Consider the following 22,493-nt stretch of genomic DNA (forward strand, 5'->3'; position numbering starts at 1 on the left):
ACTGCCAAATTTTAGTGGTGCAGCAGTAAAGAAAAGGCTCATGTCTTTGTCTTTGAAAATGCTGTTCCCCCCCCCCCTTTAAAACAGGTTGTGTGGCTGGCAGAGGTCTTCCCTAAGAGCTAATTAGCACTTCTAGAACCACTAATTAGTTCACAAGGCATGTGCTCCCTACAGGAGTTGATTGAAGATGGAAGTGTTTTCTGTACACTTTCCAGAGCCTTGTTCACCAATACCTGAGGCACTCAGTGTGCCATGTCTAAAAGGGATAATTAGTTGCCATAGTGCATTGGGATGTTAATCTCTTTTGTTGTTGTTTTTTATTGGTTTTGGTAAACAACATTTTTAAAAAAATGCTTTTGTGTCCTTTGGAGTTCACCCAAGTATGCTTATATCCCTCTGAGTTGGTGTCTACACAGAGACAGGCACTCTGTTAGTATATCTGATGTGTGCATGTTTTTTTTTAATTTAAAACATTTTTACTTTAAAGCATTCTTCAGTTTTAAAAGCTTCCATGACTTATGTAAGCCTTTACAACTGAAGAATGCTTTAAAGTAAAAAAAATGTAGATCACAAAAAAAAAAAAGATAGTTGCTGCCCCCAAGGCTTACAACGTAAATTACTCAATACAAAAGGAAAATGGGAAACAGAAGAGGGGGAAGAAATAAACTTAAGCACAAATTATTAAGCGGTTTTTTTTTCCTTATGGTGACTGGTTAGAAATAGTTCATCAAAGGAACATTTCAGAATTGAGAGAATGAGCCTGCTTCCCCTTTTGTTGCAGCTTGATAGTCAGTCTACTCAGTGTGGTGGTAACTAAGCGAAATGGCTGATGGAGCTGGCCTTTCAAAAGGAATGAGTGTCCCTACTTCCTTTTCCTTGTGTGATATATTATGATGTAAGATGTGCGAGATACAGGAATGTGAGTAGAACAACAGAGAAACTTGGCAAAGGTTCACCTTCTTCACTCTCAACCTCAACTCATTTTTCCTTTCTCTATATGTCAGTTCTCATGTTAGTTCATCTCATCTTTCTGTAGACAAGCTTTTCTTCCAAGGCATAACAAGCAAATCATTGGTGTCAGTTGTCAGAACCTAAAGCTGTATCTCCATCTGTCTTTCATCTATTAGCCCTGATGACAACAGAATTTCTTTTTGGTTTGCATATCATTTCTAGGTAGGCCTAGTCCCATCATGGGCAGTCATCAAGGGAGAGTTCTAGATCCCCTTCCTCAATTGTGAGATGTTTGCATGTTTTGCCAAATCTTACTCTAGAAAAGCATACAGGAAGGTCTTTGGTTGAGAAGATCCTTTGATACTGGTGTTAGCATTTTCTTTAAAAAAAATAAACCACTGATTTTGAAAGCCCTGCTGTTCTGCTCTCCTAACAGTGGCTTATTGTAATGTGTTTCTCTCTCTACCGTGGCACAAAATACTTATGGATACTAGTTTGGAGGCAAGATAATATATTGTTTAGGGTTATTGCAGCCAGAATCAGAAAGAGCTGAATTAAGGGGACGGAAAACTTGCTAGTCTGTCAGATTTGTTTGTACAGTATTTCCAAAGTAGAAGCTCATGTGCAGGCACACTGCTTTGTCACAGAAAGTTAGCATAAGCAAGCAATTCTGATTTATAATCAGGTACAAATATGGCCATTGCCTAAATTTAAATTGTAAAAGTATAAGGGTAAGGAAAATTTTTTGCATGCTTTTCCTCAAGTCCCATATACAACAATAATGATGTTTGTACTGCAACTTTTCTTCGGGGATTCCACACACTTTTGAAACCTACTTTAAAGAAACCATTGTTAATTCTCATTGATCCAGCTCCTTGCCAGAATTTTTAAATGAGCTTTCTTTAGAGTATCAGAACTCTGACTTCGGTCACTTAAACAGAAAGGAGTTCATCTTGAGGTTATCGCTATCATTCTGGTTCAGGTTTTCAGGTAGCAAGTGCATCTGAAGAACTTAGATAAATGGTGTAGCATTATTTGGGTTCCGCAAGCAATAAACCAATTGCTACTGCAATTCTTGGGGACACACACACACACACTGTTCTGGTGCATGTTCAAGAATTCTTGCTGGGAGTGAGTGAGCACCTTCTGCCTGCATAGCAGAGCAAAGCATTTGAATCATTGACTTCCCGTGATCAAGACTTCTTGAATATGTGAAATTAAAAATCTGCTAAACCACACAGGAGTTCTTGTCTAGTGTGTAGCAAAATACTCTGGAATCTTAGTGTGTTATTGTTATTATAATATGTATTCTGGTGCAATAAAACCGACAAAGAGTTTTGTGACACTTTGAAGACTTACAAGTACTGTTTGCACATTCATGGACTGCACACCACTTCTTCAAAGTATATGAAAGCCTGTGCTATTATTCTTTAAGGTAGCACAATACTCTTTGTTGGGTTTGTTTTATGTTATTGAAATAGAAACGGCTTTAAAAACTAGTTTATTTGGAAATGCTTAGAAAATAACTATGACTGTCTTCCATTATATGCCCTAGATACTTCTTATCCCAATCTTTCTGTCTCTTCCATTCCTCTTAATATCATGCTCCTTTTGTTGGGCTTAGCACTGATTTCTTTCTTGAATTTCTGCCTCAGGCAAAGAACTGTAAATAGAGATAAGCCACCTTGGGAGGGGGTAGATTACAGCAGCACTTTTTTTTTTCAGTGTTCTTGATTTTTATAATCAACAAGTTAAAGAAGTGGCAAGCATCTATTCCTGGGGGTATTGCTAGCTTGAGTGCATGGGAATGAGACTTTGCATTGTATTGGCTTTTGAATTAGCATACACAAGATTCTGGGACTGAGTGTCATATAGTAAGGCAAAATACTGCTTTCTGTGTTTTGAATTGCAATATAATGCCAAACAAGCTCTAGACAGATGTCAGGAAGTATGGTGAACAGATCCTGTGTCTCTGTGGGATGATGGCAGTCAAATTTATTATTTCTTGTGAATGTGTGTTCAAAACAAAATATGCTTCAATTTTTTTTCTTAGACATGTATTATTTATTGGGTAAATAAATGTCTTCAGTTTTTGGCTGGTTTTGAGACCAGCTCAAAACTGTGCTCACTGTGTTTCCCACACCACAAATTCAATAGAAGAAAGTGTTTCCATGACAAGCAAAGATAATTCTATGCCCAGCTCCTTTGGGGGAAGCATGAGGAGTAGTCTGGGCTTCATTTGATACTCAGCAAGGGAACTGTATGGCAAGAAGTATCTGAAGAAACCTCCGTTTAGTTTTGTTTCAGCAGGAATGAGAGAGACAGGATGCTAGTTTAGTGATGAAACTCCCCAGCAACCTGGAAAAGGAGTGGAAATCACAACCACATATCAGCCAGGATGGTGCTTGAAGACTTCTGCTGCATCAGAATTTGAGGAAGGTTTGAAGTTTGTCATGCTAAAGCATAGCAGTGGTTGTTACTATGTGGCATCAAGTTGCTTCCAATTTACAGCAGTCCTATGAATCAGTGACCTCAGTACTTCAAAAAATATTAATATTAACAGGTCAGGTCTTGCAAACTAAAGACTGTGGTTTCCTTTAATGAGTCAATCTGCCTCATGCTGGTCTCCCCCTTTTACACTACATTTCATTTTTCCTCACATTATAGTCTGTTCCACTGAATCTTGTCTTCTCATGATATATTCAAAGTGTAATAGCCTCTGTTTAGTAATTTTAGTTTCTTGTCAAAGTTCAGGCTTGATTTGATTTAGAGCACAATTAGTCTTCTTGGTGGTCTATTGTATTCTCCAACACATTTCAAATGAATAATTCTTCTTCCTGTCAGTTTTGTTTATTGTCCATTTCTCTCATCCTTATACAGTAAATAAGAATACCATACTATGGATGATTTTGACCTTTCTCTCCAGTGACACAGCCTTAAAGTCAAGGATCTTTTGTAGCTCTTTCATAGTTGAATGAGGCTTCGTTGTCTATCGCATGATTCATTGAATTAGCAGATATGCTATAGTGTTGCTATCCACAGTGTTGACATTATTTTGGTTATACACATGAATGACAGCATGTGTAATATTAAGTTTTTTGTTATGAATGCTGGAGGAAGAATCTGATCGTATTAGTAAAAACTAAATAGAAGTGAAAGATTATCTTAAGTATATATAATTAAAGTGCCCATTCCCATTGGTTTGATATTCATGCTTTTAAGCCATTCTGTGTGTTGTATCTACTTCTCTGTGTTAAGTCTAGCAAAGTATCTTCTCTTTTACTAGGCTGTTCTTTCATTATTTGACTATAGTCCAAAGAAGATATAGGGAGAAAAATGCACATTGTTTATTGATTAAGTTTAGATACTGTGTGACTATCCATGGAGCAGCTTACAATACTTAACCCCCCAAAACAGTTAAGTATTGTAACTGTCATAATTACCAAAAATAATACAGTTTCATTTCAACACTGAAATACTACAGTATTAACATATTTAACAGGTAGCTATAGAACTTAAGTGAAATCAACAAATTAATGAAGATATATAAAAAAGTATTTGCTTATTTACTATCATATATTTTGCAAATACGAACAGTAGTGTGTTTGTCCGTATAAATAGCAACTCATATTATGAAACTGTCAGGCTACTTTTCCACATAGTTACCACATTTACTCAGGTACTTTACCCTAATGTTGTATCAATAATGGGCTTAAGGACTTTTCAGTATATCTTGTACTTTCTGCAAGAGGAAATTTTAGCCACCTATCTCAAAGGGCAAAGATTGCTCTCCATAGTGAAACATTCCACAGATGAGGAACTGCAGCAGAAAGACAGACTCCTTTCTCTGGGGGCTGCCTAGCGCAACCGCTCTGGGCAATGGAAACCAGAGCCTTGGAGTATGATCTTAACACTCTAGCAGTAACATTTGGAAGAAGGAGGCGTTCCTAAATTTTAGGTTAATTTGGTTGCAAGTTGCTCAGGGCTTTAAAAGCCAGCACAAACAGTTTGAACGGGCCTGGGAACCAGCTGATGACCAATACAAGTTGACGTAGCATGTAAGTATTGTGAACTAAAGCACTCAAATAATCTACTATTCAGTTCTTCTCTAACTGACATTTCCACAACTGTTTTCAAAAGTCAGTCACATGCAATGTGTTTGGATAACCTAGATATAAGTTACTTAGCTTCTCTCCAAATAACCATCTAGTAGAGTTCTATTTGGGATGGTCATAACAATAATAGTTAGTGATCATATTAGCATTATGAATGGCTCGACACTAGAGATGTTGTTATGTCCACCGCTGCACAGGTGGACATAACGAGGGTCCAGCCCCCTGCAGCTGAACCATCCACTCATCTTCCACTGTTGCCACAGGCTCCACGCTCCCTTCCTATTCATCCAGAGTCTGCGAGCCACTCTTTGACCTTGCATTGAGGCTCGTCCTCCTGCCAGGGAGCTGGACCCCTGTTATGTCTACCTGTGCAGGGGTATTCGTATTTGAATACAAATACCTCCATCTCTACTCGACGCATATGGTATACTGCAATTCTAAGAAAAGTGTTTTCGTGTTAAGTTGCATTATTTACAATTTTGCTAATAGGAGTCTGAGAAAATAGTGTTTTGCCTAAGACCAAATAATGATTTCTTAGTAGTGACAAGATTCAAATGTCAGTTTTCCTGATTCATAGCTCCGTCACAGTTTATAGAAAAATTATGTCACTCAACTCATTACCATATTTGATATATTTCTAGGGCTTTGGTTCAGTTACAGCTTCTTGACACACATTACTGTATGTTGATTATCTGCAAATATTTGCCACTCTTTTTAAATTAATTCTGCTAGTCTTTTCACTCTCCTCAGAGTTTCTTTGTTTTTTCTCCTCAGGATAGCTAATGTCAACTTCCTGTTGTTGCACTGTACTCTGCAATAATGGAGCAATGACACAGTGAGCTCATTGTTTGGGAACTTATTAATCTGTAGAGAGGAAACACTTGATAAGAAGAAAGAGATGGGAGGGGGAAGTAACTTACGTGCAACCATTAAACTGTATTATGGAGGCCCTGAGTTTGTTCTTAATAGAATAAAATTAGCATTGCAAATATTTCTACTTACCAATTATCCTAGATATAAAGAGAAGGTCGGAGATCTGCACAGTTAATACCAGTCATGTTGAAACCTTTTCTCAGCAGTTCACCAGCAAAGTGGTTTTGTGTTTTCTAATCTGTATTCATGGGTTTTGAGGGATGTGGTGAGAGGGAAGAAAAGGTGGGAACAGATTTAATCGTTTGTAAGGAGTGAATTCTTTCCTGTGCTATTGTAAACCGAACAATCCAATGACACTTGGTTTTTAAAGGGTAAATATCCATTATGTTTCATCAGTTCCCATCCCCAATTATTTTTACATAGAATTTACAAATATAAGGTCCTCTTCTGAGTAGAAGTTCAAATTTTACACAAAGTCAAAACATACCCATGGCAAAAGATAGAGCTTAGAGTGTTCAGCTTGTCCTGAACATTCAAGAAATTATTTTGCTAAGAAAACCACTTTGTTTATAGTTTTCCATTGGTTTCGGACATCTGCTTTTATGTGAAGAAAATAGCTCCTTGGTTACAACCTGCAATAAATAATGGGAAATGTCCATTTTTTCCTGACAACTTTAAATGTTCCGAAAACCTTAGTAACAAAAAGTCTACACTCAACAACTTTACCTGTGTTATTCTTGCCAATAACATTTTAACCCTCAGCATAGTTCTTTCTTTGTTGTTTTTGTTGTTGAATGACATGTTCACATAGTTTTGACTATAGAATAGTTTTCTGTCTATAGTGCAGGTACAATGAGAACTTTAACCATATTACTCCACACAGCTTACATGCATGAGTGCATGCTATACAGGCCTTGCAGCTAGAGAACATAAGACCATGTTCAGAACTGGGTCTAGCCGAGGTGTATATAAGTGTATTCTTTTTCCAGTAGCCTCCAAGAACACCTTTTGCTATGGGGGCTGGTACTCAGACATATTTTATTGAAGGGCTTTTTAAAAAGCTGTGTAAATTGACAGTCCCTGGGTTTCTGCATTGTTTGAAAATAAAATGAACCAATGATGGAATATAATGATGGAAGGCCTGACAGGTTAGAGACAGTGCTTTGAACTGGATGAATCCTGTGGCAAGTGAAAGTTGAGATTAGCCAAAGCCCTTGCATAGAAAGCTTCTTAAGAGGTCATGAGCCTGGCAGCTTCTCAGCTCTGCCAGTATGCCAAGCCAGTCACAATGGCTCAACTATGTATTGTCTCTGATACACCTAAGATCGTCATCATTTAGTCATTTAGTCGTGTCCGACTCTTCGTGACCCCATGGGGCCCTCCTATCTTCCACTGCCTCCCGGAGTTATGTCAAATTCATGTTGGTTGCTTCAATGACGCCTAATATCCTCACTGTCTCATATAATTGCATAGAACAGGATCAGCAGGGCAGCATTTGGGCAGGATCAACAAAGTTCTCTTATATAAGAAGTTTGTAGATTAAAATATTAGTTATAAACCATGATTCTACAAATATTTACAGGTAAGATTGTGTTCTTGTTATTAGGTATGAGAAAATATAGTCATGAAATTAAGAAAGTTTGAAAATGAGACTATAAAATCATATTATATGTTGAGTATACTAAGTATACCATTCATAGTTACGCCCAGTGGCAATGTCACCAAATTACATAATATCCCAGTTCAGAATACAAATTTAGCATGATGACGGAGCCCACTGATATTCCTATATTTGTGCTGTTTGGGTTGTAATCAGTACAAGAATGAGAATACAGACCTATTTTCTGCAATTTGACGTCTACAACTACAACAGCAATAGGGTTAGAAAAGACATTACACTCTTCCTCTTTCCCCTCCTTCCCTGCTACTTGGACTGTTGCTATGATTTGGAATTCCAGTTTCCCTGAGTATTGTATTTGGTAAACCAAGCTATTTCCTTTCCAAAATGATAAATATAGCTAGATTAATTAAGTACTAAATTAATGTTTGTATGTAAATCGTATTGTGCTCCCAGTGATTACATTGATTACAGTGTGGTGGAGCTCAAATCTCTCTCCCAAACCATGTTTTTCAGCTCTCAACAATTCTTAAGTGGCTTCTGTCTTGGGAGTGACACCCTGAATGCTATTGTAGCAGTAATCAGCCATACGGAATGATGCTGCAACTGTTCATTCAAGCATCAGGGAGGCGTAAAGAGATCTTCCTGCATTGCCACCAAAGCAACAGTAGTCAGGAAGGATGGTTTGGGGACTGTACCTTCCCCCCTGCCTCTCTTGGGTCTGGGTTTCTTGGATTTGCTGTTTAAAGTGTTATTTCTGGGTATATGTGAGAGTCCCTCCCCAAAGATCAGCGTTTTCCATAGAAAAAGTAGACTTCCAGTGTAAAGATTGTAATCTGAATCAAGGAAGTTGAGAGGTGGAAGAGGGGAATTGTGCTTCAAGAACCAGCCTTCTTCTGTTGTTATTTTCTGCAGACAAAACTAAGTTTTAAGGAGTGTTTGAAATCAGCAGAAGCTGGTGAGTTAAAAGCATGAGATTCCACATCTCGTTGTCAATCAGTGCAGCTTTTGTAACCAAGAGGTTGAGAAGCTTGTTGAGAAGATTCACTTAGCACCGAGGAAGAGAAGATAAAGATGCACAGCATTTTGCTCTCTCATTCTGTAACATGGATGCAGCTATAGATAAATGTACAAAAACGTGAAGATTTTGAGGACATATCATGTTGAACAGTAATCTGACCATTGTGGATCATTGGCCAAGTGGCTTATTCTTAAAGAAAGTTACATCAAATAAAAATAGGCAACATTTAGGTATCTGATCTTGATGGATGTTTGATTTAAACACTGAGTTAAAAGCAATGGCATTTTAGTATGTTTAGGGTTCGGAACAGTTAGAGATTATTAGGCTTTTAATAAATGATATTAGGCTTCTAATAAAAATACCTTGCAATTTCAAACCATGATAAAATAATGAGTAATTTAGAATATTGGTTGTTGTGAGTTTTTCAGGCTCTTTGGTCATGTTCTGAAGGTTGTTCTTCCTAACGTTTCGCGAGTCTCTGTGGCCGGCATCTTCAGAGGACAGCAATTTAGAATATTCCACAACTAAATAGGAAGTTTTTGTTAAACTTTTGTGTTAGCAGAACCTTTTTAATTCTGAAGAATTCTGGCCTACTCAATATTTCTCAGTTTTAGGAGCTACTGTGAACATACCTCTACACCCATTGTTTGTTTAGCGTGATGTGCAATCTAGGAGTTCTAGCTTGTTTCTTTCTCAGACAAAGTGAAGTCTTAACCCTTGGCTTGTTCTGGGTTTTGTTCCCTTCGTACTCTGGAGTTTTATGCGAGAGGAGGCCTGGAATGGATGAGCTACATTAAAGAATATCAGCCAAAAATAAAAGAAAATATAAAAATAAATAACACCAAAATGTTGTGGTACCTTAAATTCTTGCTGCTATATTTTGATTTGAGATTTAGTGGACACGTCTACTTTCTCAGACACAAGACATATCTTACTCAGACAAAAGTCTGCAGACAAAGCTAGTTTGAGGAAGTGGACTTGTCCAAAAAAGCTCACATCAAAATATAGTAGTTTTGAAGGAGCTAATCTATGCTAGCACAGACTAACATGGCTACCTCTTCTAAAACTATATTAAAGAAGGGAGTGTTGTATATACTAACCTTCAGGGGGTTATAGATTATGACCAGCACTTTGATTTGTGCTCAAGAAAGAACAAGTAGTCAATGGAGCTATTGTAACAAGGAATTTCCATTTTTCTATAACCAGCTCCAGTGTGCAGTTTGGCACAGCATATTGAAGTTTCAGAACACTTTTGAAAGGCAGCTTCATGTAAAGTTCACTGCACTAATCTATATAGGATGTAAATAAGATATGTGTTGTTGTGGCTAGATCAGACATTTCCAGGAGTAGACACTGCTGGCACACTAGTTTTAACTATGCAAACATATTTCTGGCCACTACCATGCCACGAGCATCCAGCAGACTCAAGCTGTGAATCTGAGTTTCAGGGGGAACATAACCCCATGTAGCACATGCTGAAATCCCATTCCCTGATCTGTCCTTTGACTGACCAGGAGCACCATTGTTATGTCTGGATTAAGGTGCAGGTTGTTCACCGTCATCCAGTCCATTAGTTGTGCCAAATATTATAGAACCAAAACAGCTTCTTTTCAGAGGGAAAGGAAAATCTGAGTTAGGTGTCATCCACAAAATTTAAAAATGCCGGAAACAACTTCTGATGGATTCATGTATATATCTTAAATACTATCATCAGAGACATTTCATGTAAAAAGGGCACTAATTAAGTAATTCAGTGCTAGCTTTCATAACATTTAAAATGAAGATTCTCCATTCTTACAGCCAGTCAGCCTGTAGTGTTGTAGTGATGATTTAGCCTATACTGATGATTTAGTGTTTCCTAAAAGGTAAAGAAGGTTGAACCCCTGAATACAAGTTCTCTCCGGTGACAGTTTGAGTGCACTTGAAACAATTGTAATTCAGAAGGACCACAAAGGAGCATGTTTTCCAACATGCCAACTACTTTCTCTGAATGTCTTTCCTACCTCATTCTAACCACGGCTTCAAAAGTGAAAAGAGGATAAGCAAGGGCACTAGCTGAAACCTGTTTTATGATGAAGGATTTGCTATCAGTGTGAATATGCCACTGAGCATATCTTCCAGAATTTAACCTAACAAGTTTCAGGGGAGTAAAACCAGCTTGGGATAGCTAAATGAACATCCTCAAAGTATGCTCATGCTAGGCCAAGGAAATCTATGGAGCAGTCTACTTACTGCTCTTCACACACATGATTCCTAACCTTACTACGGTGAAGGATAATGTCTACCTGCTGACTGCTTTTCTTAGAGACAGTCTCTGCAGCCTGAGGGAAGGTCATGCTGTGATTACAGATAGCAGGTTTAAAGCAGGGCTAGACAACTTCAGAACTGCATATGTCTGTTCCTGGACCTTAAAGGGCTGCCCCTGCTCCTCTGTCCCCACTAACATTTTCATCTTTAAAAAAAGCATCACTAAAAATACACCCTTTAGTGGTAATCTTGCCATTGTTTGAATACTCCTGAGCTGTTCTTAGTGGCTGCCAGTTTTGCAAAATTTCCTTGTATCAGAATTCTCCTTAGGGAGAGATTTGGGTGTCCTTCTGCATCTTGTGGCTGTGCTAAGGAGGTGTAATATATTAAGTATAACTACCTCACTCTGAATGCTTTGCTGTACTATAGAGGCACCATCTGGATTCTAATGATTAAAACAACCCTTCAGAGTTACATAGAGCTTTCACATTGCCTCACCAAAAACAAAACAAAAAAGCACAGAACAAAGTTGCACACACCAGTATAAATACAAAACTGTCAGATGGCCAGAACAGAGGCAAGGGAGTTTGGACGTCTAGGGCACCCTGAATGCCAAAAGGATTTATCATTCAAGCCACAGATAATTCAGACATTACGTGTGCATAGTTCATTGGCTTGGCAGCATCCTATCCTCCAAAGAAGAGCTGAAATAAATGAAGGGGAGGGAAACCCAAGGCATAACAGGGAGGAACACAGAACAAATAGACTGAGGGAAAATTCTTGTAAAATCATGCACAGAATATAGATTAATAGCTGTATTGTCTTCCTGCATGCAAGCAGAGCTCTTACCAAACAGTTTTTACTGCAAGATTAACTTATTGTGATTGATGTAAATCAGTTCTGTTGCCTTGACCAACTATGGTCCTTATGGACAGAATATAGTACTATCAATACCACAGCAGCATAATTTGGCTTGTCAAAGTTTTGCTAACATGGAACACAATAAAATGTTAATTAAGTCCCCTTTTATAAATCCTCTCAGTATTTTAAATAGTCTGTTTTGCACATCAAGTTCACACCACGTCTTGCTATTATTTTTCGTGGTAGGGAAAAGACTCTGTTGTCTTTCTCAGTTTTGTTTGTTTAGCATTGTTTTACTCTGCAGTGGTGGGAGCTGAAAAGCTCTACTTCTCTCCAAAGGCACCAGTTCTGTTTATGACTACAAAGGTTGTGGAAACCTGCATTCCTGTTTCTAGGCCCTGTATTAAACATTTAGCTCCATAAACAGCCCTAACACCATAAAATTAACATATCCAGTCTGCTGTATCTGTGAACTCAAGAACATATTAAACATTCTGTTCTGATGGTTGTTGTGGGTTTTTTGGGCTTTGGCCTTGTTCTGAAAGTTGTTCTTCCTAACGTTTCGCCAGTCTCTGTGGCCGGCATCTTCAGAGACTGGCAAAACGTTAGGAAGAACAACCTTCAGAACATGGCCAAAGAGCCCAAAAAACCCACAACAACCATTAGATCCCGGCCGTGAAAGCCTTCGCGAATACATTCTCTTCTGACTTAGCTATTTTGCAATACATAGGCAACTTCACTATTATCTGACAGACTTTCTCTATAACATTAGTCAATATATTCCTGACGTATCCTAAGCTGAGTTTTGAAGTACAGAAGTAGAGGGTGTAACCTATATTATATTATATTATATTATATTATATTATATTATATTATATTATATTATATTATATTATATTATATTATATTGCCCCAAATCAGATACTATTTTGCATGCTTTTTTTGGGGGGGGGACAGGTGGACAGGCTGTGTAGATAAGTGTCAGAAGAAATTGGAGAAATGCACAATCAGAAGAAGGGGTGTTATCAACCAACAGTTTGCTTGTTAGCCCAGCTGAAGTCTCTCATGCACTAAACTTGTGATTATAACACCTTCTTTTGAGCTTGCTGCCAAGTACTGTACTGTTTTTCATCTTTGCGTGTAGCCCCATCCATGTAGAGGAACAAGCCACTCTCCTATTACATGGAGCTAAGACTAGAGTTTAGCAGCATATATTGGTTTAAAACTTCGCTAACCTTTCCTGGATGAGTTTAGAGAACCTCCTTTCCCCTCACTCTGCAAACAGCCACAGCTTTAAAAACGGGCAGAGGGGGAGAAACTTTGTCCTGTGCAATTAAAAATGCAAACTGTAGTTTTTCCAGAAAGACATAGTTTCTTCCATTGTTCAGTGGTTATTAACGGAAGTGATTTCTTAATCCTTCCTCTGGGCTGGGCAGGGCTGGGTTCTTTGTGGTGGCTGTATGTAGGAAGATCTGAAAGCAGCTCAGTTAGAAGGTCAATTTGATGTCTGTTTTTGCTCTGTGTGCTGAAAATTCAAATGCTCTTTAGCATAATATAAAAATTTTCCCTCTGGGAAAGAATGGACAGAGTGTAAAAAATTAAGTTGGTTTGCAACAAACTTTACTCCTTGCAACAAACTTTACTCCTTTCTACAGCAGGAGCCCATTTGGACCCCTCTCTGTGTTAGCTGTACTTCATACTGGTCTGTAGTACAACTTGCTTTTGATTAGAAGCTGGTGGGTCTATTCATTACACACTGTATAATACAATTGACTACAGGCTCTTAAACTAGCTAGCAGTATTATAAATCAACAAAAGCTGATCAGAATTGAGGCTGAAATAGCACCATAAATACCAGCCTTGTAATCCATTATTGGAAATAGTTTTAACAGCCATCTTTAGCCAGTTTCCTCTAAAACAACGAACATAATAATCTGATGATAATAATGATAAGCAGCCCCAGAGATAGTGTGGATCAAACCCGGCATTAGCTTTCAGAAGGTATTTATTATAGGGCTTTGCTGCCTGTGCCACATCCCGTGAGTGCTGTTATCCTGGACTGCTGCTTTATATCAAAGTTATGCTTTGGGTCTTGGTCAGGAGTTGCCTTTGTACACATTTTTCAGTATAGGTTTTGAGAGAGACTATGAGACCTGACTCCCTTGAGATGACCAGGCAACTCTTAGATCTGTGTACTACCGACTGAAAATATAATATTCAGGTAATTTACAACTATTTATTACAAGCAGATTTGCAGCATCATTTAAATACAAAATAAGGTAAATTCAGTATTGGTGCTGCTCTGGTTCACATACTAGAGACAGCATCTGTGGATGGCCCCAAGGATCATATTCAGAATACATGGCACATAATTTGACCCACACAGAGCTAGCATTCAGCTGCCTTTGGCAGCAGAATCTAGCTTCTTTTTTTACTTCCTCTGGTGGCAGTTCATCGCCTATGAGCAAATCAGTCAGCCGTTGTTTCCTAAGCAGTAGTCAGTGCTGGAGGACTTCTGGTTGGAGTCAGGGCACGTGTGCTACACAAGGGGTCCTGGAAGAAAGGATAACACAATTCCAAGTTCTGGGTCCAAATTTAAAGGTGAGGTGAAGCAGACATTAGACTTCTTCAAGTCAAAGTCAGATGATGCAAGGGCTGTCTCAAATACATGAGCTGAAGAACGAGAGGATGCAGCTCTGAGTCCACAGTGGACTTATATTGTCTAAGATGGAAGGCAAAAGAATTCTATTAATTCTGTGCCAAGTGGGTGCTACCAGCAGTTAATATCCAATAGCAATATCACCTAATAAAACTCAGGTCTGTTGTCTGCAGCAAACCCTCCAGCATTACTATCTATAACAACATGTAGAGAATAAGAATACAAAGATCCAGCCTTCCCCCACATCCCAGTTCTATTCTTTCTATCCTGCTTACTTTTTGTATTTGTCTGATGTAGAACATGTTTTCTCCAAAGGCTGCACAAGTGTTTATGGTTTTGCACATTTTTGTGCATTTTTTTTGTTTGGCTTAACCAGCGTTGCTGAATCATGGCCCACTGTATGGCAAACTGTAGTTGCTATGGATTTCCCTTAGGCAAAAGGCATGGTTTCAGTAGTCACATTCTTTCAGCTGATTCCAAAGGCTGTTTTTACATTGTGTGGGTGGTTTTATATGCTACCTATTTAGGCTCAGATAGTTTTCTTGAGAGGTTTAGTGTTGGCTTGGGGGTGTGGGGAATAGGACAGATTTGGGACCCTGGCCATGACACTTCATGTTGGTCTTGGGACTCTGCTCGTAAGTACTTTCCTTTCATGTTTTAACAAACTGTGGCATTCAACACTTCTAAATTATTATGTGGAGTGTGTTCACTGGAGCACACTCTGTTGTCTGAAAAGTTGTAAGATGTGAACAGTTGAACACTGCTGTGGTTAAGCTTGGGTGGAGTGGTGATAGATGTGTCTGAGAGCTCAGAAGGACAAGAGCTGGGCTTTGCTTACATACAAAATGAATTACCAGTGCTGTCTTATTCCTGAATAGACAGTCAGCAAATCCTCCTAAATCCAGAAATGGACAGCCAGATACAGTTCATTAGTAGTTAAACTGTTCTGCATGTTTATTTTAAGGAAATGGAATGCACTCCTTGCCTATAGTACTTGCCATGGAACTTCTTCCTATCTAATGAACTTAACCAGTGAGAGAGATGTGTGATATAATCATTTGATTTCAGTTGACAAGACTGTACATGTCATCTAGTGGAAGAGTACTTCTTTACATAAAAGATGGTAAGCCGTAAGGCATGAAAATACGCATTCCTGCACAGAAATACAGGAGGAGGAGGAGACTGGCTGTCCCATCGAGAACATCTGGATCAATCTAGTTGGGGCAAAAAACAAAAGGAGCTTGGTAGTTGGAGTCTACTAACAACCACCCAATCAAAGAGAGGAAGTGGATGAAACTTTTGCAAAACAAATTTCAGGGTTTATGTTGGGAGGCAAATTCTGCCAAGTATGGCCCTTCCAAGAAATTTCTGGCTTGTGTGGCTGATAATTTTCTCCTACAAAAAGTGGAGAAAGAAATTATAGGATTTGCTATCCTTGACTTGATTCTGACCAACAAAGATGATTGGCAATAAGCGGAACTCTAGGCGAGAGTTATCATGTCCTTCTAGAATTCTTGATTTCAACGGATATGAAAGCAGAGTGTAGCCACACAGGTCTGCTGGATTTTTAAAAAGGTGAGATTATTAATTTTAATAATCTCAGAACAAGGATAAGTAAGGTCCCATGGCAGGAAATCCTAATAAGAAAAGGAGTCCAAGAAGGGTGTGAACTTCTAAAAAAAATAATCTAAAGGCACAACTGCAAACAATCCCAACAAGAAAAAAAGATGGAAGGTGGCAAAAAAAGGCTCAGGGAGGACTTAAAAACAAACAAACAAACAAACAAACAAAAAAGACATGTATAGGAAGTGGAAAGAAGACCAGGCCGCTAAGGATGAGTACAGACAAGTAGCAAGGAAATGCAGGTATGGCATTAGGAGGGCAAAAGCTGAGAATAAGCTGAGGTTAGCTAGGGACACTAAAAGAAATAAAAAACATTCTTCAGGTATATGAGTAGCAAAAGACAAACAAAAGACATAGTGGCGCAGCTCCGCAGTGGAGATGGAAAAATGATAACATGACAAAGAAAAGGCAGAGGTGCTCAATTCCTATTTTAGTTCCGTCTTTTCCCATAAGACAGACTATGAACTTGCAAACAAATTGGAAGTGCAAGGGGGGGAACAGGATTGCAGCTGGAGATTGATAAACAAATAGTTAAGGAATACCTTGCCACCTTGAACAAGTTCAAATCTCCAGGACTGGATGAACTGCATCTAAAAGTACTGAGGGAAGTGGTTGAAGAACTCTCAGAACTATTATCCATTATTTTCTTGAAATCATGGGAAATGGGTGAGGTGCCAGAGGATTGGAGGAGGGCCAGTGTTGTCACTATCTTCAGAAAGGGCAAAAAAGAGGAACCTGGGAACTGCAGGCCAGTAAGCCTGACATCAATCCCAGGAAAAATTCTGGAACAGATCATAAAATGGACATTGTGCAAGTACCTAGAAAACAATGCAGTAATAACTAGAAGCCAAGACAGAATCATTAAGAACAAATCCTGCCAAACTAATTTGATCTCATTTTTGGATCAGGTAACCTCCCTGATAGACAGAAGGAATGACGTAAACGTAGTATATCTTGACTTCAGCAAAGCTTTTGACAAAGTGCCTCATGATATTCTGATTAGCAAGCTAATTATGTGTGGGCTGGATAGATCAACTGTCAGGTGGATACACAATTGACTACAGAATCTTACTCAGAGGGTGATGATTAATGAGTCCTTCTAACTGGGAGGAGGTAACTAGTGGGATACCCTAAGGCTCAGTCCTGGGCCTGGTGCTCTTCAGTATTTTTATTAATGACGTGGATGAGGGAGTGCAGGGAATGTTTGTCAGATTTGCTGATTATACCAAACTGGGTGGAATATCTGATTCCCTAGAAGAAAGAAACAAAATTCAAAATGACCTTGATAGGATGGAGCACTGGGCCGAAAGCAACAGAATGAAATTCAACAGGGATAAGTGCAAAGTACTGGACCTCGAAAAAGAAACCAATTGCACAGTTACAAGATGGGGGATACCTGGCTCAGCAAAACTATGAGCAAGAAGGATCTTGGAATTGTAATAGATCACAAGTTAAATATGAGCCAACAGTGTGATGTGGCAAATGCTATTGTAGTTTGCATTAATAGAAGTATATTTCCAAATCCCATGAGGTGCTCGCCCCTCTCTATTCAGCACTGGTTAGGCCTCACCTTGAGTCTTGTGTCCAGTTCTGGACACCACTCTTCAAGAAGGATTCTAACAAATTGGAACAAGTTCAGGGGAGGGTGACAAGGATGATCAGTGGGCTGGAAACCAAGCCTTATGAGGAAAGGCTGAAAGAATTGGGCATGTTTAGCCTTGAGAAAAGACTGAGGGGTGATATGACAGCCCTTTTCAAATATTTGAAAGGCTGTCATACAGAGGAGGGGCAGGATCTGTTCTCAATCATCTGAGAATGCAGGACATACAACAGTGGGCTCAAGTTAAAGGAAGCTAGATTTCGGTTAAATTTCAGGAAAAACTTCCTAACTGTTAGAGCAGTATGACAGTGGAACCAGAGCAATGTAGCATCATCTTGAATTCTCCCACTAAATTCATTCAATTTAATTCAGAAACACAGTTTTAGATCTTGCATGTGTGTATTTGTTGTTGTTATGTGCCACCAAGTTGTCTCTGATTTCTGGCTACCCTACAAATGAGCAATTTCCAAAATGTCCTGTTCTCAGTAGCACTGCTCAGCTCTTGCAAATTCAAATCTGTGGCTTCCATTAAGGAGTGAATCCATCTCATATTTGATCTTGCTCTTTTCCTGCTGTCTTCAGCCTTTCCCATCATTATTGTCTTTTCTGCTTATGATGTGCCCAAAGTAAGACAGTCTCATTCAACATAAAAAAGAAAAAAAATTATTTACCAGAACTTTCAAGTACATGTATATGGAAAGATAACCAGTGATCTTTATTGAGGTGTAGAAGGCAACTATTTATCCATCTATTGAACTTAAAGACTGGATAAACAATACAAAGAAATAACATGAAACAGCTCTTAGGGTTCAGGCTGGACATAACTGCTATTTTTAAATGCTATTCAGTGTCATAACAAATAACCCTTAGTTTTATGCTAGTCATGTGATTCACTCAGGTTTTAAAAAATGTTGTTAGCAGATAAGATAACCATTAAGAACCAGGAACACAATTTTTCAATCCATTCTATGATGTTTGAATTTTAATGTTGTGATGGTAGTGGTATATTGCTAGGCTGCTGTTGTAAGGGAGACGTTTTTTAACATATCCTGCAAAAGATCAAGGTCTGAGAATGTATATGTACATAGCAAAATACCTAGAGTATGTTAAGGGAAACAGGTACAATATAATCTAGGGCAGTTATTTTTACAAAGCCATTATCTCAGAAACAGTATTCACTGTTAGCAGAAAATTGTGCATGGCCTGTGGAATTGCTGCCCACATTACCATCTAGTTTCTGTAAATAGAGTACTTTGACACAGCTGTGAGATAAATTGCTACAAGCTGTCGGCTTTGTATATATTCTGTGTAATTATTACTCATCCTAAGTGTAATTACATGATTGACTATAATATATTATGTTAAGTTTTTGAAATATTCAAAACAATTAAACTTAGAAAGCAGAAAATGTAAATATTTGAAACCCACATTCTCAAACATCCCATTATGGGCAGAAGATCCATTATTAAAATATGTGTGATTGCCATATAATTTAGTGAGAGGTCACCTGACAATCAGGATGGTCGTGGGAAGGCTGCAAGATTAGTCATAATGTCAGTGAAGCCACATGACACTCTTTACTACATTCTGAACTCCCCACAAGATTGTCATTTGAAAACACTAATTAGTCATATCGTCCCAAATTAGTATAGATTAATCTAGATTTTTATTTTCTGCATTCCCTTGCCATTCACGATAGGCAGGTAAGATAAAAATGGAAGAGAAATATGTCCATCCTATACCCTGCATCTGGTCCACAATGTGTATATGGCCTCTTCTGTGACTGGGCTGACTGACAGAATTTTATAGACTGTGATCTCATTCATTATTTACATTAGACATGGGGATGAATTAAAAAATGAATTGCAATATTTGTTAAAAATAGCTGATTCGTTTAATGTTCATCCCTTCGTATTTGTGAGTTCCAGAAACCCCGACAAATAAGAAGGGATGAATATTGCCCCATTTTTATTCTTCACCTATAAGATGAATATGGGCCAGCTGATCACCATAGGCAGCTAACCATTCCCATGGTTCATCAGTTCATGGGGAGGAAATGCATGGTTCCTCAACTTTGACAGACCACAAACCAGGACGAAGCACCATTTTGGCAGTTCGTCACCATCTCTAATTTACATGCATGGAACTTGAGCTGCAGAATCTGTCACAGTGAGCTGACCTGTGCCTGGTTGCAAGTGACCAGCATCTCATCAGATTGCTGCGACAGCTTCCATTGCTGAAACTCCATGCATATGTAAATTGAACAGGATATAGTACTGGCTGATGTAAACACTAGGCTACAGAGCTAGCATAATTAGGAAGAGTTATGTATGAGAGAGCAAGGTGAATGTTAAAAATCAAAGTAGGTAAACATACTCATGAAGGATAGATAGATAGGTAGATAGATAGATAGATTATTACCCCACCTTTCTCCTTAAAAGGACCCAAAGCAGCTTCCATCATTAAAAGACAATATTAAAGCTAACAACAGTGAGTATACAAATGCTAAAAAGGATCAGACAAATGCCATACAAAGAAACATAAGCAAAACACATTCAAAGTAGTAAGGTACAGCAACCTACTAAAAACCCTCACTCAGGCAGCAAATCACTCAGGGGAAGCTTGCCTGAAGAGAAAGTTGCTGGCCTGCTTGCAGGACCGTAATGAGCATGCTATCATATGGGCTGAACCTACCCATCCCCTCACCATGTTTTGATTACAAATAATACTATGAAGCCAGAAGTCTGTCCACTACTCCAGTTTCCACTTCAATTCATTCCTAGGATACAGTGCAGAATCTGGAGTTGCTTCTAGCATACTGTTAGCTAGGAGAGTACAACTGATCCTAGGCCACCCAGGGAGTTTCATGGCCAAGATTTTGAACCCAGTTCTCTTGAGTCATGGTAAAACATTACATCACGCTAGCTATTATTTTTAGCCAGGGATATAACAACAGTCCAGTGTGGTTTAAAGAAATAGGACTAAAGAGACCTATGTTTAAATTTTGAATCCCTTCTCGCCATGGAAACTCAGGGGGATTGCCCTGGTAAAACCTTTCCTTAAATATCTCACATACCTCAAAAAACCCACTAGGATTGCCATAAAGTCATCAGCTGTGACTTGACAGCACTTAATAGTACATAGAACAATAACTGATAGTACGAATAATGCTACATATAACAATATCTGGTTATCTAGATCTGAAACAAAGTCCCTTCCATACAGGTATTTAAACTGAGCTTTGCAGCTTTTATGATCTGCTAAAAATATCATTTTATAATATGCAGTATAATCGTCAAGCAGCAGAAGGCACAGTGATAGGCTAAAGAATAATCCCAAGGCTCAATCTGGAATGCTTATCCAAGAAGAATATTTATTAATGGAAACAGGATTAGATAGGCAAGGCAGAAATCAGACATTCAAAAGGTACACGGTAAAGGCCACATTAATTAACCACTGACCTCAATATACATGCTAGGATTCAGGAGCAGAGTAAAAATCCTGAACTTAAGAAGTTCTAGGAATTCTGAGTCTATATCTATGAGATGTATTTAGCTTGTTTTGTGAGGAAAATCAACTTTTTTCCTTTAAAATATATAGCATTAAATTCTCAAATGTAGTCACTCAAATCCAAGTCTGTGGACTTCAAGAATTCCTCCGTGTCTGGAAAAGTGAATTGTGTCCATAGAAGTTCACGCTGAAATAAATGTGTTAATTTTCTAAGGTACCACAGTACTGTTTGCTTCATTCTTTTTTTTTCTCTCTTGTTGTTTGTCTTGATGAAACAGACTAACGTGGCTACCTCTATGAAAACCCCTAAAATATTCCTCTTGTATAAGACTTACAAAGACCTTGAAAATGGCTTACAAACATAGGTAAACTAAAAAGCTTTTTAAAAATAATGTTTAATGAATCTGATTATATCATCATTAAAGCACTTCAAGGCAGAAAAGCTGGATGTAAATTTAAATATACAGTAGGACCCCCATATCTGTGGGGAATTGGTTCCAAGGCCCCCCACAGATCCTGAAAACTCTGGATAATAGCGAACACCTCCACCATTGTCGCTGCTCTCATGAGAGTTGGCCCAGGCAGTGGCAGCAGGTGAAGGGCAGAGCCACCAGGGGTGGGGATTGGAAGAGGTGAGAGGTGTCCTTTCTGACTCTGCTTCCTCACAAGCAATCTGGAGGTGATCCCAAGGTGGCGGCGGCTGCGGCACTGGGACCCCACCCACCAGCCGACCTGAGACTGGTGGCTGAGGTGAGTGGGCTTGAAGCAGCACCTGGGGAGAAAAGTGAGCTGAGCATGAGGGAAGGGAGCCGTGCGCCTAAGATCAGGGAGGAAAAGGCAGGGCCAGAGGCCACCACCCTTACAAGAGGGTGAGCCATCCCCAAACACTTCCATCTACTTCCTGCAGTGGGCGAAGGGGCTGAGTGACCAGAATTGGGAGGAAGGAGAGTTGAAAAAGTTTGGGAAGTGCTGCGGTAAAACAAAAAAGAATCCAGAAGAGAACAAGAATTCCTAGAAAGGGCTCTGGTCCCCTCGAGTGGCCAGTTCTGGTAAAACATGTGAAAAATACTTTTTAATTTGGATTTCTTTCTTTTAATATTTTAATACAGTACAGTACAGTATTTTCAGGCCATGAACAAGTGAATCAGCGGATATGGATCCAACAGATATAGAGGTCCTATTGTATACTAATTTGACTTGGGATACCCAGTGTGGTGAAGTAGATAGAGTGATGAACTAGAACTCTGGAGCTTGTGTTTGAATTCCCGCTCAGCCATGGAAGTTCACTGATAAAACCACTCCTCAAGTATCTCACTTCCCTTGAAAACTTTATTTGGGTTATTAATTGTTAGTTCCGAGTGCAATAATTTGACTTAGAACAAACATTTCTTTCTAAAATTAGAGGCAGTCATTAT

General features: G+C 38.8%; 1 protein-coding gene across 21 annotated transcripts in view; it reads left to right on the forward strand.

The window, feature by feature from the left end:
- Window positions 1-22,493, forward strand: part of PTPRF (protein tyrosine phosphatase receptor type F) — a 653,187-nt gene that overhangs the window by 430,587 nt on the left and 200,107 nt on the right. The gene's annotated exons all lie outside the window — the stretch shown is intronic.

Source organism: Pogona vitticeps, chromosome 4, assembly GCF_051106095.1.
Source record: "Pogona vitticeps strain Pit_001003342236 chromosome 4, PviZW2.1, whole genome shotgun sequence".
Taxonomy (NCBI): Eukaryota; Metazoa; Chordata; class Lepidosauria; order Squamata; family Agamidae; genus Pogona; species Pogona vitticeps.